Source organism: Salvelinus fontinalis, chromosome 20, assembly GCF_029448725.1.
Source record: "Salvelinus fontinalis isolate EN_2023a chromosome 20, ASM2944872v1, whole genome shotgun sequence".
NCBI classification, from domain to species: domain Eukaryota; kingdom Metazoa; phylum Chordata; class Actinopteri; order Salmoniformes; family Salmonidae; genus Salvelinus; species Salvelinus fontinalis.
In genome coordinates, this window is record NC_074684.1 from 34046176 (window position 1) to 34061635 (window position 15460).

The 15460-nt window shown below is 42.0% G+C and overlaps 1 protein-coding gene across 3 annotated transcripts in view; it reads left to right on the forward strand.

Annotated features, from left to right (window-relative positions):
* Window positions 1-15460, forward strand: part of LOC129817767 (ryanodine receptor 3-like) — a 295018-nt gene that overhangs the window by 7864 nt on the left and 271694 nt on the right. The window lies entirely within an intron of this gene.

A 15460-nucleotide genomic window follows, 5' to 3' on the forward strand; every position in this document is an offset into this window, starting at 1 on the left:
AGAGGTGGGTGGTTAGCAGTGGCACCTATCCCAGAGGTGGGTGGTTAGCAGTGGCACATAATCCCAGAGGTGGGTGGTTAGCAGTGCCACCTATCCCAGAGGTGGGTGGTTAGCAGTGGCACCTAATCCCAGAGGTGGGTGGTTAGTAGTGGCACCTATCCCAGAGATGGGTGGTTAGCAGTGGCACCTAATCCCAGAGGTGGTTGGTTAGCAGTGCCACCTGTCCCAATTAAAATACTATTGTTAGACTCCCCTCTACACTCTACAGAGCTCCTTCATCCTGTTGTCTCTGGAAAGGAAATGAGAGGATTTAAACTGCTGGTCTGGAGCCAGGTTGGTCTGGGCCAGGTGCATGTGTGCCTCTGTGGTGCTGATGGTCCATGCTCAGGATTGGGAAGAATTATAAGTGGGTCCTTAGGGCCAGTTTCCTGGACCCAGATTGAAGCTCATGCTTCCATGATTTGTGTCACGCCTGCTCCCGCTCTCCCTCCCTGGAGCTCGAAGGCGCCAGGCTCCCCGGCATTACGCACACCTGCCACCATTATTACGCACACCTGCTCCCCTTGATTCATTGCACTCACCTGGACTCAATTACCTGTGTTTTTTTTCTCCCCTATATCTTCCTATTCCCTAGCTCTGTTCCTCGCTTCAGGATTAATGTTTGTTTGTCATTTTTGTTACCTGGTTCTGATGACGGTTCCTGTACTGTTCAGCGTTTATTCCACATTAAATGTTCAACTCCCCGTACCTGCTTCTCTTCTCCAGCGTTGGTCCTTTGTGCTGTAACCAATCTTTGTATCTGCACTGTTCTTCAAGTAAATGTGTTTGTGTAAACTTTTCTGTTGAAATTGTTAAAAGTTGTCATTGTGCATAGAGTTTTATGGTTACAATCATTGGTTTTTGTTTGACATACATTTTAAAGTGAAAATCAACACCTGACTGCAATAACACAGGTACACCTGGGCATGAGTCTCAGCATCACTCTCTTACTGTGTAATTTCCCAAGCCCAGTTCAGAATATCCATTGAAAGTTATTTTTAGTCATCTGGTTCTGGAAACTTACCCTTAAAGTTTGGGATAAACCATTGTTGTGTGTATGGGGCCAGGTGTACCTGTGTTATTGCCGACAGGTGTTGACCCATGCCCAGGTGTACCTGTGTTATTACAGACAGGTGTTGATCCATGCCCAGGTGTAACTGTGTTATTACAGACAGGTGTTGATCCATGCCCAGGTGTAACTGTGTTATTGCAGACAGGTCATGCCCAGGTGTGCCTGTGTTATTGCAGACAGGTCATGCCCAGGTGTACCTGTGTTATTGCAGACAGGTCATGCCCAGGTGTACCTGTGTTATTACAGACAGGTGTTGATCCATGCCCAGGTGTAACTGTGTTATTACAGACAGGTGTTGATCCATGCCCAGGTGTAACTGTGTTATTGCAGACAGGTCATGCCCAGGTGTGCCTGTGTTATTGCAGACAGGTCATGCCCAGGTGTACCTGTGTTATTGCAGACAGGTCATGCCCAGGTGTACCTGTGTTATTGCAGACAGGTCATGCCCAGGTGTACCTGTGTTTTTGCAGACAGGTCATGCCCAGGTGTACCTGTGTTTTTGCAGACAGGTCATGCCCAGGTGTACCTGTGTTTTTGCAGACAGGTCATGCCCAGGTGTACCTGTGTTATTGCAGACAGGTGTTGATCCATGCCCAGGTGTAACTGTGTTATTGCAGACAGGTCATGCCCAGGTGTAACTGTGTTATTGCAGACAGGTCATGCCCAGGTGTACCTGTGTTATTGCAGACAGGTCATGCCCAGGTGTAACTGTGTTATTGCAGACAGGTCATGCCCAGGTGTACCTGTGTTATTGCAGACAGGTCATGCCCAGGTGTGCCTGTGTTATTGCAGACAGGTCATGCCCAGGTGTACCCGTGTTATTGCAGACAGGTCATGCCCAGGTGTACCTGTGTTATTGCAGACAGGTCATGCCCAGGTGTACCTGTGTTATTACAGACAGGTCATGCCCAGGTGTACCTGTGTTATTACAGACAGGTCATGCCCAGGTGTACCTGTGTTATTGCAGACAGGTCATGCCCAGGTGTACCTGTGTTATTACAGACAGGTCATGCCCAGGTGTACCTGTGTTATTGCAGACAGGTGTTTATCCATGCCCAGGTGTAACTGTGTTATTGCAGACAGGTGTTTATCCATGCCCAGGTGTAACTGTGTTATTGCAGACAGGTGTTTATCCATGCCCATGTGTACCTGTGTTATGCAGGCAGGTGTTTATCCATGCCCAGGCGTAACTGTGTTATTGCAGACAGGTCATGCCCAGGTGTAACTGTGTTATTGCAGACAGGTCATGCCCAGGTGTACCTGTGTTATTGCAGACAGGTGTTGATCCATGCCCATGTGTAACTGTGTTATTGCAGACAGGTCATGCCCAGGTGTACCTGTGTTATTGCAGACAGGTCATGCCCAGGTGTACCTGTGTTATTACAGACAGGTCATGCCCAGGTGTACCTGTGTTATTACAGACAGGTCATACCCAGGTGTACCTGTGTTATTACAGACAGGTCATGCCCAGGTGTACCCGTGTTATTGCAGACAGGTCATGCCCAGGTGTACCTGTGTTATTGCAGACAGGTGTTTATCCATGCCCAGGTGTAACTGTGTTATTGCAGACAGGTCCATGCCCAGGTGTACCTGTGTTATTGCAGACAGGTGTTGATCCATGCCCAGGTGTAACTGTGTTATTGCAGACAGGTCATGCCCAGGTGTACCTGTGTTATTGCAGACAGGTCCATGCCCAGGTGTACCTGTGTTATTGCAGACAGGTGTTGATCCATGCCCAGGTGTAACTGTGTTATTGCAGACAGGTCATGCCCAGGTGTACCTGTGTTATTGCAGACAGGTCATGCCCAGGTGTACCTGTGTTATTGCAGACAGGTCATGCCCAGGTGTACCTGTGTTATTGCAGACAGGTCATGCCCAGGTGTACCTGTGTTATTGCAGACAGGTCATGCCCAGGTGTAACTGTGTTATTGTAGACAGGTCATACCCAGGTGTACCTGTGTTATTGTAGACAGGTCATGCCCAGGTGTACCTGTGTTATTGCAGACAGGTCATGCCCAGGTGTAACTGTGTTATTGCAGACAGTTCATGCCCAGGTGTAACTGTGTTTTTGCAGACAGGTCATGCCCAGGTGTACCTGTGTTATTGCAGACAGGTCATGCCCAGGTGTAACTGTGTTATTGCAGACAGGTCATGCCCAGGTGTAACTGTGTTATTGCAGACAGGTCATGCCCAGGTGTAACTGTGTTATTGCAGACAGGTCATGCCCAGGTGTAACTGTGTTATTGCAGACAGGTCATGCCCAGGTGTAACTGTGTTATTGCAGACAGGTCATGCCCAGGTGTACCTGTGTTATTGCAGACAGGTCATGCCCAGGTGTACATGTGTTATTGCAGACAGGTCATGCCCAGGTGTACCTGTGTTATTGCAGACAGGTCATGCCCAGGTGTACCTGTGTTATTGCAGACAGGTCATGCCCAGGTGTACCCGTGTTATTGCAGACAGGTCATGCCCAGGTGTACCCGTGTTATTGCAGACAGGTCATGCCCAGGTGTACCTGTGTTATTGCAGACAGGTCATGCCCAGGTGTACCTGTGTTATTGCAGACAGGTCATGCCCAGGTGTACCTGTGTTATTGCAGACAGGTGTTGATCCATGCCCAGGTGTAACTGTGTTATTACAGACAGGTCATGCCCAGGTGTACCTGTGTTATTGCAGACAGTTCATGCCCAGGTGTACCTGTGTTATTGCAGACAGGTCATGCCCAGGTGTGCCTGTGTTATTGCAGACAGGTCATGCCCAGGTGTACCTGTGTTATTGCAGACAGGTCATGCCCAGGTGTACCTGTGTTATTGCAGACAGGTCATGCCCAGGTGTACCTGTGTTATTGCAGACAGGTCATGCCCAGGTGTACCTGTGTTATTGCAGACAGGTCATGCCCAGGTGTAACTGTGTTATTGCAGACAGGTGTTGACCCATGCCCAGGTGTAACTGTGTTATTGCAGACAGGTGTTGACCCATGCCCAGGTGTACCTGTGTTATTGCAGACAGGTCATGCCCAGGTGTACCTGTGTTATTGCAGACAGGTCATGCCCAGGTGTAACTGTGTTATTGCAGACAGGTGTTGACCCATGCCCAGGTGTAACTGTGTTATTGCAGACAGGTGTTGACCCATGCCCAGGTGTACCTGTGTTATTGCAGACAGGTGTTGACCCATGCCCAGGTGTACCTGTGTTATTGCAGACAGGTCATGCCCAGGTGTAACTGTGTTATTGCAGACAGGTGTTGACCCATGCCCAGGTGTCGTGTCTCAGTTTTTGACCTGTAGCCCCAGAATATCCAGGCTTCCTTCATAACTTGATTCATATTTGATGAAAAGTAACTTCCTGAGTATTCATTGATCAGGCTCTCATCATGGCATTGGTACGATGTGGGTTTTGGCTACGCAGTCCTCTAGGGACTCATCACTGCTGAAGGAAAGGTTGACTGTCTGCTTCTCTCTTTCCTAATACTTACCTAACTCATTTTAGGTTGGCAGTGTTTCCCTTATACGCTTACCTAGGGTGGGATGGGATCACAAACTCCTGATTATCTCTGTTGCAACCTGCCTGAAAGACTTTACCTTTGGTTAGATTTAAAATGTTTTATGCATCTCACTGCTTGAGGCGTCACTACAGACACCCTGGTTCGATTTCAGGCGGTATCACAATCGGCCGTGATTGGGAGTCCCATAGTGAAGCGCACAATTGGCCCAGCGTCGTCTGGGTTTGGCCGGTGTAGGCCGTCATTGTAAATAAGATTTTGTTCTTAACTGACTAAAGGTTAAATGAAATGAAAAAAATAAATGTTTTATAGCTGATCTATAACTAGGAACTAGACTGCTATTTTAACTTTTTGTAGTCTTGTTGTTATTTTTGGAGTAATGAGCTCTTTCTTCATCTCTGTCTGTCTTTTCATTCTCAAAAACCCCTAAGAAGATCGATTTGATTTTGGCATTATGGTTATAAGTCTGATCGCATCACAATGCCTGCTGCTAGACAGAGAGTTCTCGTCTTGAATTAGCAACATTTCCACACTAGGTACAATGGCGTGAGCCGTGAAGTAACTCTCAAGCCAAATAATTGCCTTCATTCATCAATGGAGAGGACTGAAATAGGATCTGTACTGCTAAGATTTGGACCTGGGGATGATAGCAGCTTCATTACCATTTAAATGCTGCTGACGCTCCTTTTACGCATATCTTTTAAATTCTAAAACTTTCATTGTTTCCTTTACTTTAGCGTTGTATTATTCTCGTTGTTTAATGAACACTGAATATTTGGAGAGGAATATGTATAGTTTGGAACTTGCATTGGATCACTTATAAGTAACTGTTTGACACAGTTAGCCTAAATCTAGCCAATACATTGTTCGTCAAGTTTGTGGCATTAATGGAGAACATGAATACTATTGGCAGAAAAACCCTGTTAGTTCGCATCTCGTCTCAGGTCTCAAAAGCAGAAAAACCCTGTTGGTTCGCGTCTCGTCTCAGGTCTCAACCGCAGGAAAACCCTGTTAGTTCGCATCTCGTCTCAAGTCTCAACGGCAGAAAAATCGTGTTGGTTCGCGTCTCGTCTCAGGTCTCAACAGCAGAAAAACCCTGTTGGTTCACGTCTCGTCTCAGGTCTCAACGGCAGAAAAACCCTGTTGGTTCACGTCTCATCTCAGGTCTCAACAGCAGAAAAACCCTGTTGGTTCGCGTCTCATCTCAGGTCTCAACAGTAGAAAAACCCTGTTGGTTCACGTCTCATCTCAGGTCTCAACAGCAGAAAAACCCTGTTGGTTCGCGTCTCGTCTCAGGTCTCAACAGTAGAAAAACCCTGTTGGTTCACGTCTCATCTCAGGTCTCAACAGCAGAAAAACCCTGTTGGTTCACGTCTCGTCTCAGGTCTCAACGGCAGAAAAACCCTGTTGGTTCACGTCTCATCTCAGGTCTCAACAGCAGAAAAACCCTGTTGGTTCACGTCTCGTCTCAGGTCTCAACGGCAGAAAAACCCTGTTGGTTCACGTCTCATCTCAGGTCTCAACAGCAGAAAAACCCTGTTGGTTCACGTCTCGTCTCAGGTCTCAACGGCAGAAAAACCCTGTTGGTTCGCGTCTCGTCTCAGGTCTTAACAGCAGAAAAACCCTGTTGGTTCGCGTCTCGTCTCAGGTCTCAACCGCAGGAAAACCCTGTTGGTTCGCGTCTCGTCTCAGGTCTCAACAGCAGAAAAATCCTGTTGGTTCGCGTCTCGTCTCAGGTCTCAACAGCAGAAAAATCCTGTTGGTTCGCGTCTCGTCTGAGGTCTCAACGGCAGAAAAATCCTGTTGGTTCGCGTCTCGTCTCAGGTCTCAACCGCAGCAAAACCCTGTTGGTCCGTGTCTCGTCTCAGATCTCAACAGCAGCAAAACCCTGTTGGTTTGTGTCTCGTCTCAGGTCTCAACAGTAAGAAAAACAACATTTCCAAAGGTCACCCATCAGTGACATTGACTTGCAGCCTCCTTGGAACAACATTTCAGAGTTGATAGATGTGAAAACAATCTCTATCCCTCTATGCAAGTTCTACTTGTTGCAAAATGTTATATTTAAGCAGACACTCCTATCCAGAGCAACTTACAGGAGCAATTATAGTTAAGTCCTTTGCTCAAAGGTACATGGACAGATTTTTCACCTAGTCGGCTTGGGGATTCGAACCAGCAACCTCTCAGTTACTGACCCAACGCCCTTAACAACTAGGATACCTGCCACAACATGAATGAGATTGTGAAAATCTTTTACCTACTGTCAACATCTATTATCTTGCCGATGCAGTTCGATCCATAACTGTTTTATCATATTAGAGCCATTATTAAGTCTTGTCAGACATCTATTACCGAAGATGTGCTCCACCTCTTGTTCATTGTACTTGATCAAGTCAGTTCAATTCAAATCAAAGTTTATTTGTCGTATACACATTTTAGCAGATGTTAAAGCAGGTGCATCAAAATGCTTGTTTCCAGCTCCAACAGGGCAGTTGTCACGTTCCTGACCTATTTCTGTTAGTTTTTTATGTGTGTTAGTTGGTCAGGACGTGAGGTTGGGTGGGCATTCTATGTTTTCTGTTTCTGTGTTGGTTTTGGGTTGCCTGGTATGGCTCTTAATTAGAGGCAGGTGTTTGGCGTTCCTCTAATTAAGAGTCATATTTAGGTAGGCGTTGTCACAGTGTTCGTTGTGGGTGATTGTCTTCCGTGTCTGTGTCTGTACACCACGCGGGACTGTTTACGGTTTGTTCGGTTTGTGTAGTCTATGTTTCCTATTCGTGCGTTCTTCTTGTTTTATGTAAGTTCGTCATTTAGGTCTGTCTACACCGTTTGTTGTTTTTGTTAGTTTAGTCAAGTTCGTGTTTTCGTTAATAAAATATGTCATTTCACTACGCTGCGCCTTGGTTCCCTCAATACTCCTCCTCTTCAGATGAAGAGGAGGAGGACTGCCGTTACAGCAGTAGGTGACTAACAGTACAATACTAATGTCAAACGAATCTATCATATCAGACACATAATCAAATTAGTTAGTTAACTGCAAAGACTTGGACAGTGGATCATGTTCCGATTGAAGTCTTGATTAAATATGGACATAGTCCTAGAGTGTATCCATATCGAAAAGGGGCTTTGGTGGTGGGCGTGGCAGGGGGCGTGGTTGGCCAATCAGCACAGCTGAATTTTAGAGTACATTTTAGAGACCCCCATCTTGGCGGTGTAGAGACCATTTTGCAGTTTTAAGTCAATTTCCTGCGATTCTACATATTCTGCCGTGGAGCTGAGAGAAAATGTTGTTACTTTTAAATCTAATTTCCTGCAATTTTTGCATTTTACCATGGCTAATGCTGTGTTCTTTTGCTCAAACATAATAACAAAATCTATACTGCTAAATTCATTGTTTAAAAATATATATATATTCTCCCTGACTGTCTAGATTTTATTTTCATTCAAGCTTTATTTATACAGCACATTTCAGACATGAATGCAACGCAATGCGCTTCACAGGGGGAAAAAACGATGAAAATAAAAACAGATTGTTAATTCTCAAAGATTATATTATAGAAAATTATATAGATCCATTATCTTTTCTACATAGTTTATATCTGTTTTTAGTCATTTAAGTTTACACTGAAATTGTTTATGTGTCCAGAAAAATATATATTTTTACACTGTTTGGATTTAAGTGACCCGAAAAACGCTTTGGTGGTCCGTCCAAGGATTCAATGGCAGAAAAATCCCTGAGTCCTGCGCTAGGTCAGTAGTTTGTGAGTTTACACCTTATTGTAAAATGGTCAGAATCTGTGAGCATTATAGTAAGATGGAAAGCCTGAAATGGCTGACCAAAGTACCTGATCTCTCTTTATCTGCCACCCATCGCCTCTCTCTCTTTCCCTCTCTCTCTTTCTCTCTCTATCTCTCTCTTTATCACTCTCTCTTTGCCTTTCTCTCTGTATTTCTCTCTCTCTCTTTCTCACACTCTCTCTCTTTCTCTCTCTCTCTCTCTCTCTCTCTCTCTCTCTCTCTCTCTCTCTCTCTCTCTCTCTCTCTCTCTCTCTCTCTACCTCCCTTTTTCCTTCCACCCCCCTCATCACTCTCTTTATGCTGGACAGACGTCTAGGTAGGTGGCATCCAGTCACTCCAGCCCCCAGCTATCCACCAGATGTGACCCTGGCCGAGGGCCCGTCCCAAATGGCACCCTATTCTCTATATTCAGGGCTCTGGTCTAAAGTAGAGCACTACATAGGGAATAGGGTGCCATGGGGCTCTGGTCTAAAGTAGTGCACTACATAGGGAATAGGGTGCCATAGGGGTCTGATCAAAAGTAGTGCACTATATAGGGAATAGGGTGCAATTTGGGATGCATCCCGGGGCTTTCATCCCTCAGTGCAGAATAAGACCAACTGTTCAGTCTTGCATGCATGGCAGCTTATTTTATTTTGTTAGCAATTGATGTTATTCTTCAATAACACAAACTCCAAAGCAAATCAGGGGAAGAAAAAGAGGTTTATTTGAGAAGGACAAATCAAGATGTTATGCTGGGAGGTAGATGTTCAGTCTCCCCTGTCCTCAGCTTTTCTCCACCGAACAAAGGAACAGGAGGCCATTTATAACCACCCACCCTAGCCTGAGATTGACCAATCAGAAGTCCTTGCAGTACGACTGGACCAATGGCCAAATAACAAGTATCCTGCTACAGACTCAATGTCCAGGAGTGACATTACATAGATTCTAAACAGCTGTTGAACTGAAGACCAACTATTTACATTGACAGTTCCTAGTGCTATATTTAGTTTAGTACTCTCGTCTTCTCATCCTCTGCGTTGTGTATTTATCTTCAAAATATTCTTATCATTTGGAGCTGCTTTAAGGCAATAAGGCAATATGCTGCTTTAAGGCAAAATACTGCTTTAAGGCAATATGCTGGTTTAAGGCAATATGCTGCTTTAAGGCAATATGCTGGTTTAAAGCAATATACTGCTTTAAGGCAATATGCTGGTTTAAGGCAATATTCTGCTTTAAGGCAATATTCTGCTTTAAGGCAATATGCTGCTTTAAGGCAATATGCTGCAAGTAAAATTATAGCGGCAATCAACAGTAACAAAGCGTCCTCCTCGCCCCTGGTAAAAACCTGATTAAGAAATGTAAATGTGATGTAATATATTGTATTGATGTTAATATCTTGCTGTTTTTTCATGCCAAAAACAAAGTGTAATTTTATACTGTATATACAGTACCAGAATCCAGGCTGTATCACATCCGGCCGTGATTGGGAGTCCCATAGGGCGGCGCAAAATTGGCCCAGTATTGTCCGCGTTTGGCTGGGGTAGGCCGCAAATAACATTTTGTTCTTAACTGACTTGCCTAGAGGTTAAATAAAAATGAAATAAAATAAAACCAGTCAAAAGTTTGGACACACCTACTCATTCAAGGGTTTTTATTTATTTTTAGTATTTTCTACATTGTAGAATAACAGTGAAGACACCAAAATATATTTTATATTTTATATTCTTCAAAGTAGCCACTCTTTGCCTTAATGACAGCTTTGCAAACTCTTGGCATTCTCTCAACAAGTTTCACCTGGAATGCTTTTCTAACAGTCTTGAAGGAGTTCCCACATATGTTGAGCACTTGTTGGCTGCTTTTCCTTCACTCTGCGATCCAACTCATCCTAAACCATCTCAATTGGGTTGAGGTTGGGTGATTGTGGAGGCCAGGTCATCTGATGCAGCACTCCATCACTCTCCTTGGTCAAATAGCCCTTACACAGCCTGCAAGTTTTGGGTCATTGTCCTGTTGAAAAACAAATGATAGTCCAACTAAGCGCAAACCAGATGGGATGGTGTATTGCTGCAGAATGCTGTGGTAGTCATGCTGGTTAATTGTGCCTTGAATTCTAAATAAATCACACACAGTGTCACCAGCAAAGCACCCCCACATCATCACACCTCCCCCTTCATGCTTCATGGTGGGAACCACACATGTGGAGATCATTCGTTCACCTACTGTGCGTCTCACAAAGACATGGCGGTTGGAACCAAAACTCTCAGTGGTGTCTTAGCAGAAATTCAACCATGAAGGCCTGATTCACACAGTCTCCTCTGAACAGTTGATGTGGAGATGTGTCTTTTACTTGAACTCTGTGAAGCATTTATTTGGGCTGCAATTTCTGAGGCTGGTAACTTTAATAAACTTATCCTCTGCACCAGAGGTCTTCCTTTCCTGTGGCGGTCCTCATGAGAGCCAGTTCCATCATAGCGCTTGATGGTTTTTGCCACTGCAATTGAATAAACTTTCAAAATACTTACAATTATCTGACTAATCATTGATGTAATTATCCGATAAGACTGATGTCTTAAAGTAATGATGGACTGTCGTTTCTCTTTGCTTATTTGAGCTGTTCGTGCCATAATATCAACTTTTACCAAGTAGGGCTATCTTTTGTATACCACCCCTACCTTGTCACAACACAACTGATTGGCTCAAATGCATTAAGAAGGAAATAAATTCCACAAATTAACTTTTAACAAGGCACACCTGTTAATTGAAGTGCATTCCAGGTGACTACCTCATGAAGCTGGTTGAGAGAATGCCAAGAGTATGCAAAGGGTGGCTACTTTGAAGAATCTCAAATATAAAATATATTTTGATTTGTTTAACACTTTTTTGGTTACCACATAGTTGTGATGTATTCACTATTATTCTACAAATGTAGAAAATAGTCAAAATTCGGGAAAAACCCTTGAATGAGTAGGTGTGTCCAAACTTTTGACTGGTACTGTATATATAGTCCAATAATATGAAATAAAGATATTTTTTTAATGAATAAAAACTAAGAAAACAAGATATGATGCGAACAAATGTTTTTTGTTTAGTGATAGGGAAAATAAACAGAGAGTTATGGTTTTAAAGCTGATCTTGTTCAAATTAACGAGCTGAGGGATGGGGCTAGAGAAATGTAGCCACTCTCAAATTCATAGATAAAGCTATGGATGCAAAGACTGACCATCCGTGGTTTATCATTTTGATATCATGTTTTGAGTAAAACAAGCTTATAGTTTGGGTCCTGATGGGGTACACCAGTTGAACTAAGCTCATGAGGCATTTGTACGTCTTATTCTTCAAGAATAAATGGGTACATACCATTCATTTATAAGTCCAAAAATGGATGCAGCAACTGCAGATTGCTCCTTTAATGTGATTACATCTATAGTGCTTGTCGACTGTGAAACGTTAACGTTAAAATGACAGCTATGAACAGTTCAGTATATTTACAGTGTATTACAGTATATTACAGTATATTTACAGTGTATTACAGTATATTACAGTATATTACAGTATATTTACAGTGTATTACAGTATATTACAGTATATTACAGTATATTTACAGTGCATTACAGTATATTACAGTATATTACAGTATATTACAGTATATTTACAGTGTATTACAGTATATTTACAGTGTATTACAGTATATTTACAGTATTACAGTATATTACAGTATATTACAGTATATTACAGTATATTTACAGTATTACAGTATATTACAGTATATTTACAGTGTATTACAGTATATTACAGTATATTACAGTATATTACAGTATATTACAGTATATTACAGTACATTACACTATATTACAGTATATTACAGTATATTACACTACATTACAGTATATCACAGAATATTACACTATTTTACACTATATACAGTATTTTACAAAATACTACAGTATATTACAGTATATTACAGTGTATTTACAGTATATTACAGTATATTACAGTATATTTACAGTGTATTACAGTATATTACAGTATATTACAGTATATTTACAGTGCATTACAGTATATTACAGTATATTTACAGTGTATTACAGTATATTACAGTATATTACAGTATATTACAGTATATTACAGTATATTTACAGTATATTTACAGTATATTACAGTATATTACAGTATATTACAGTATATTACAGTATATTACAGTATATTACAGTATATTACAGTATATTACAGTATATTACAGTGTATTACAGTGTATTACAGTGTATTACAGTATATTACAGTATATTTACAGTGTATTACAGTATATTTACAGTGTATTACAGTATATTTACAGTGCATTACAGTATATTTACAGTGCATTACAGTATATTACAGTATATTACAGTATATTACAGTATATTTACAGTGTATTACAGTATATTTACAGTGTATTACAGTATATTTACAGTGTATTACAGTATATTTACAGTGTATTACAGTATATTACAGTGTATTACAGTATATTACAGTGCATTACAGTATATTACAGTATATTTACAGTGCATTACAGTATATTTACAGTATATTACAGTATATTTACAGTATATTACAGTGTATTACAGTATATTTACAGTGTATTACAGTATATTACAGTGTATTACAGTATATTTACAGTGTATTACAGTATATTTACAGTGTATTACAGTATATTACAGTATATTTACAGTGTATTACAGTATATTTACAGTGTATTACAGTATATTTACAGTGTATTACAGTGTATTTACAGTGTATTACAGTGTATTACAGTATATTTACAGTGTATTACAGTATATTACAGTATATTACAGTATATTACAGTATATTACAGTATATTACAGTATATTACAGTGTATTACAGTATATTTACAGTGTATTACAGTATATTACAGTGTATTACAGTATATTTACAGTGTATTACAGTATATTACAGTATATTACAGTGTATTACAGTATATTTACAGTGTATTACAGTATATTACAGTATATTACAGTGTATTACAGTATATTTACAGTGTATTACAGTATATTACAGTATATTACAGTATATTTACAGTGTATTACAGTATATTTACAGTGTATTACAGTATATTACAGTATATTTACAGTGTATTACAGTATATTACAGTATATTACAGTATATTACAGTGTATTACAGTATATTTACAGTGTATTACAGTATATTACAGTATATTACAGTGTATTACAGTATATTTACAGTGTATTACAGTATATTACAGTGTATTACAGTATATTACAGTATATTACAGTGTATTACAGTATATTTACAGTGTATTACAGTATATTACAGTATATTACAGTATATTACAGTGTATTACAGTATATTTACAGTGTATTACAGTATATTACTTCACCGTTGCAACAATATGTTATGTTTTTTTGTCGAGGCGTTCACTGCAATTAAAAACAGTCAAAAACAACTTAAGTGGTTTTTAAGGTCAGTCAGGAGATAAACATTTTGGAATCATAAGCAAACTGAGCATTCTACTTATTGTTTCAAGTTCAAAGTTCAAAGTTGATTGGCCCAATAAATACATAAGAACTCCTTGTCAAGTTCTCACTAAAACGAAGTCTAGGAGGTTTCACCATTTTTTTTTAGACCAAATTCCCTTCCTTGTTTCCCTCTGTTTTGTGCCTAATGGAAGCATTCCAGCATTTCTTCTGTAAGTCTATTTTTAAATTCTCAAGCAGAGGCCACACTGGTTCCAGTGACTCTCTACCTATAGTATATTCAGTATATACTCCCACAGAGATACAGCAGCCCCCGCCAGCCTACTCAATATGTGTTATGCTACCACAGCTGACACTACTATTTGTACAATAGGTTTATTACAAAAGGACAATTGGTAAATATATATATTTTTGGTATCTGGGTGGCGGTGGGCTGGTTCTCTAGGGGCCTGTGGATCTTGATAGCAGTGGTTGGTGAGAGGTGGATATCTGGGTGTCTGGGGGTCTGGGGGTCTGGGTGGTGAGAGGTGGATGTCTGGGGGTCTGGGTGGTGAGAGGTGGATGTCTGGGGGCCTGGGGGTCTGGGTGGTGAGAGGTGGATGTCTGGGTTTCTGGGGGTCTGGCTGGTGAGAGGTGGATGTCTGGGTGTCTGGGGGTCTGCATGGTGAGAGGTGGATGTCTGGGTGCCTGGGGGTCTGCATGGAGAGAGGTGGATGTCTGGGTGTCTGGGGGTCTGGCTGGTGAGAGGTGGATGTCTGGGTTTCTGGGGGTCTGGCTGGTGAGAGGTGGATGTCTGGGTGTCTGGGGGTCTGCATGGAGAGAGGTTGATGTCTGGGTGTCTGGGGGTCTGGGTGGTGAGCGGTGGATGTCTGGGTGTCTGGGGGTCTGGCTGGTGAGAGGTGGATGTCTGGGGGCCTGGGGGTCTGAGTGGTGAGAGATGGATGTCTGGGGGTCTGGGTGGTGAGAGGTGGATGTCTGGGGGTCTGGGTGGTGAGAGGTGGATGTCTGGGTGTATGGGAGTCTGGGTGGTGAGAGGTGGATGTGTGCCTACTCTCACCACCCATCGCCATCCAGGCCCTCAAGCCCCCATACTCAAACATCTCATTAACCTCAGTGCCAATACCAGGCTGTTTTACATGTAATCGACTCTGTGGGCCAATACCAGGCTGTTTAACATGTATCAGACTCTGTGGGCCAATACCAGGCTGTTTAACATGTAACAGACTCTGTGGGCCAATACCAGGCTGTTTAACATGTAACAGACTCTCTGGGCCAATACCAGGCTGTTTAACATGTAACAGACTCTGTGGGCCAATACCAGGCTGTTTAACATGTAACAGACTCTGTGGGCCAATACCAGGCTGTTTAATATGTAACAGACTCTCTGGGCCAATACCGGGCTGTTTAACTTGTAACAGACTCTGTGGGCCAATACCGGGCTGTTTAACATGTAACAGACTCTGTGGGCCAATACCAGGCTGTTTAACATGTAACAGACTCTCTGGGCCAATACCAGGCTGTTTAACATGTAACAGACTCTGTGGGCCAATACCAGGCTGTTTAACATGTAACAGACTCTGT